This window comes from Oratosquilla oratoria, chromosome 19 (genome assembly GCF_046742065.1).
Source record: "Oratosquilla oratoria isolate Oo_2021 chromosome 19, ASM4674206v1, whole genome shotgun sequence".
Taxonomy (NCBI): Eukaryota; Metazoa; Arthropoda; class Malacostraca; order Stomatopoda; family Squillidae; genus Oratosquilla; species Oratosquilla oratoria.
Genome location: NC_134795.1, coordinates 27,387,433 through 27,392,432, shown reverse-complemented (window position 1 = coordinate 27,392,432; position 5,000 = coordinate 27,387,433).

Here is a 5,000-nt window from a genome sequence, read left to right as displayed (position 1 = left end):
CTATGTAACCATGGAGTGAGCGCTGAAACTATCGGTTGTTTTAAGAAATGGTTAGACAGCTTCATGGATGTAGATGACAGGTGGTAATGGACATGGAACTGCCTGGTTTAGGCCATATGGTCTCTTGCAATCTCTTCATTCTCATGTTCCTATGTTATGTTCTTATTGACTCCATAAGTTACATGATTCGGTTTAATCATAATTCGGTTTAACGTCGCGAACTCCCCCAATCAGGAGGCGAGAACGGTACCCCTTACAGAGGACTTTGTAGCGTGGAATTTGATGAACCATGTCTTTGGTCCAACTCGCTGGCGGCAGATTCGAAATGTCATCACCTCAACCTCCGCCGCAAGTAGCGACGATCTAACTCGCTAAACCAGCGAGCATAAGTGATATACAGATAATGTATTAGGGATAATATTGACGTCTCTACGGACCAGAGTCACCCAGCATACTATTATGATTGAAGGCTAACTGCTACTCGAAAATGAATTCTGGTCATTTTTATCTTGTACCTCGCCTCCGCTCCGTTCTGTTACCCCGTCTCTTCTTTGCCACATCCGTGACTTCACCTCTTCCTCTATACACTGTAGCAGCGTTTCTCAACTAAGGTTCCCCGGAGCCCTAAAGTTCCGCAAAAGGTCCCCAAGGGTTCCGCGAGAACAAGTGAGATAAGCTAATGCACTTTAGATTTTTTTAAATTTAATTTCATATAAGTAATATAATTAAACACGCACGAAATATCCTTGGTTATTGTAATAATGTAATATAGACATCATCCTACCTAACCTATTATTACGATAAAGATCAAATGAGAAAGATATGGTATATGTGTTTTTAAGGGTAAAAAGGTTGAGAAACGCTGTCAGTACAGACCCACCCGATCGAGCGCACAACTAGAGCGTCACCAAGGACAGAAGCGCTGGTAAACTACAGAACATAACAAGAACAGCAGCATCAGTTTAAGGGAGATAGAATAGTCAACCTCTATTTATGTAAAGCAGAATACAATATGATCTTACAGTGAAGGAATTGAGCTGGTCAAGCATTCAATCTATTAAGCCACCCCACCACCCCACCACGTCTTCCTCAGACACAAAAGAGCGAAGGAAAGAGAGAGGGGCGCGGACTGGCCAAAGAATGAGACGAGACAGGAGAAAAAAGAATAAAAGAAAAGAAAAAAGAAGAAGGAGAAAGAAGTGGAAATGCAAAGACAGAACATGAGCAGCAACAAAATGGAGATTGAAAAGGAATGGAAGAACGCGTGGACAATGATAGACATGTGAAGAGGAACAAGTCCATCAAGTTGGACAAACAGGAGTGGAGAAAAATAATCGAAAGAGATGAGAAAAGACACACGAGAATATAAGTGGAAGAGGGGACGAGAAAGAAAAGAATTGAGTGAATTGAGATTGAGTGGATAAAGACGAGAGATCTGAAATCTATAAAAGTTAAGAATGAATTGCAAAAAGGAAAATGGTTTGGATCCCTTAAATCCACAAGAGTCAAGGAGAGTTATAAAACCAACAGGTTACAAGATTTTTTTTAATATAAATAAAACCGACAACAAATATATAGCAAAATATAAAAATACAATGTAAGTGAATAAATATGTGTATATATGAACACTGTATGTGTGTATATATGTGTATGAAAATATGTGCATATGTATGTATATTGTATATATATATATATATATATATATATATATATATATATATATATATATATATATATATATACCTGCGCGTTGCTATGGGTAAATAATGATCATTTTAATTTTGATAGAATTTGTGGAGAAAAGTTACACGTATCAATATAATTCAATGGAAAAGGTAACAAAAATAAAATGTTAAGAAAGTAAAAAAGAAATCAGTTTGAGGAGGGAGACGCCCTTTGGAAATAAAATATACTTATACAAGTAGCCTGGGTTATGGTGAATATATATGGTTGAGGGGGAGTTCGTGAGCAAACAAACAGACAGACAGACAGAGGCTACTACTTTATCATAGTAGTTACAAATAAAAGATAGTTATCTAAGTACCTTGGGTTATAAAGCTTCAGAATGTATGTTTATAGGGGTCTATCTGCAAAAACCTAGAAGTTCGTGAATAATTCCTAACCTAACCATACCCCACCTAACTTTAACCCTTAACCCTAACCAATTTTTTTGTTAGAAATTTATATATATATATATATATATATATACATATATATATATATATATGTATATATATATATATATATATATATATATATATGCATATATATTATATATATATATATATATATAATAATATATATATATATATATATTTATAATTATATATAGATATATATATATATATATATGAGAGAAATTCGCTTGTAAAAGCGACATCAATCCGATAATTTCTAATGCTCTGTGAATGTGATCTTACGGGTGGCCGAAAGCAGTGGGTTTCCAGTCCTGCATGTGACTGTCATAAAAATTATCGGATGTATATATATATATATATATATATATATATATATATATATATATATATATACATGTATATTACAAAGGCGGAGCATGCCAACAGGAGACCTTTTGGTCCATATCTAGGTCGGATGCGAAAAAAATCATAATAATAATAAATTGATAAATAAAAACTATAATAATGTAAATAACAAATAAAATACATAAATAAATGCATAGGTATAGTTAAATAATAAACAAACAGGTAAATAGTAAATAATAATAAATTGACATATAACTAATAATAAATGAAAATCAAACAGACAAATGATAACAAAACAAAAACAAATAATATGAAATAAATTATAATTACAGCATCTTGCTTAGGTGTTTATCTAAATGATTCTTAAAGCTTCGAACTGAACTACATTGCACTACCTGTGCAGGAAGTTTATTCCATTCATTAATTACACGGTTGGCAAAGTTGTTTCGACCTACTTCCAAATTGAATCTATTTCCGGACAGTTTGAGACCATTGTTTCTTGTCGGATTCTCATTCAATGTGAAATTTTTGTCACTTTTGATGTCAATTCCCTTTAGAATTTTAAAGACCTGTATCAAGTCACCTCTGAGTCTACGCTTTTTTAGGGAAAACAGATTAATATGTTTTAGTCGATTTTCGTATGATCTATTTTTGATGTTTGGAATCAGTTTTGTGGCTCGCTGTTGTACTTTTTCCAGTCTGTCAATGTCTTTAATGAGATTCGGTGACCATACGGAAACAGCATATTCCAAATGTGGACGAACTAACGATATATAGCTTGTTAACGAGTGATGGACTTTTGAAATCATAAGATCACGCAATGAGTCCCAGAATCTTATTTGCTTTCTCAGAGGCTGAAAGACACTGCTTGGATGATTTGAGATCGTTACTGATGATTACGCCGAGATCTTTTTCACTATCCAATTTTGTTAACGAATTTCCAAATAACTTGTAATCGTACTTACTGTTATTTTTACCTATGTGCATTACCTTGCATTTACTTGTGTTAAATTTCATTAGCAACTTTACAGACCATTGAATTTATCTAAATCATCTTGAATATCTAATTGGTTTAAGTGATCATTTGCCATTCCTCACAGTTTTGTATCATCAGCAAATTTGGAAACAGTAGATTTTAGTCCATGATCTATATCATTTATATATACTGTGAATAGAAGTGGCCCAAGAACGGAACCCTGAGGAGCTCCACTTGTAACATTTTTCCATTTAGAAGTTTTTTAATTTAAAACAACTCTGTGCTTTCGATCATTCAAACAATTACTAGTCCAACTTAATAGGCTACCACTTATTCCGTGTGAAGCTAATTTAGTGAGTAGTCTTTCATGTGGGACGGTATCAAAAGCTTTGGCAAAGTCTAGATATATTAAATCTATATTGTTTCTTTTGTCATAATTCGAGATAACCGTGTTGTAGAATTCGAGTAAGTTAGTCACGCAAGAACGTTTCCGTCTGAAACCATGCTGGCTATCATTTATCAAACATTTACTTTCTAAATGATGTTCGATAGCATCTCTGATGATAGTTTCCATTATTTTTCCTACGATTGAAGTCAAACTTATAGTCCTATAGTTATTTGGTTTCTTTTTATGTGTTTATATATATATATATATGTATATATATATATATATATGTGTGTGTGTGTATTATGTTATATGTATATATATATGTATATGTATATACATATATATATATATATGTATATTTATATGTATATTTACGTGTATGTATATGTACATATATATATAACATATATTATATATATATACATATGTGTGTGTGTGTGTGTGTGTGTGTGTGTGTGTGTGTGTGTGTGTGTGAGTGTATTTATGTATATATATGTATGAGTGTGTGTGTGTGTGTGTTAGTGTGTGTATATAAATATGTATATATATATATATATATATATGTATATGTGTGTATATATCTATATACATATAGAAGGAGGAGGACGAGAGATCAGATCGATCATGGTAGAACGCGGAGAGTTTCGGCTGGTATATAGGGTGTGAAATGTATGAAGGGGTATGTACTCTGAAGAAGTCCTGGTGAGGACGAAAGGTCAGAATAAATCCCTAACGGTTCCCTGTGTTTATCTCAACACCCTTCCACTCATATGTATATATATATATATATATATATACATATATATATAATATATGTATATATATATATATATATATATATATATATATATGTATATATATATATATGTATATATATATATATATATATATATTGTGTGTGTGTTTGTGTTTGTGTGAGTGTGTTTTTGTGTGTGCGCGCGCGCGCGCGTGTGTGTGTGTGCATGCATGTATATGAATATATATATGTATATATAGATATGTATATATATGTAATATATATGTACATATATATATATATATATATATATATATCTGTGTGTGTGTGTGTGTGTGTGTGTGTGTGTGTGTGTGTGTGTGTGTGTGTGTGTGTGTGTGTGTGTGTGTGTGTATGTGTTGATCTATATATATATAT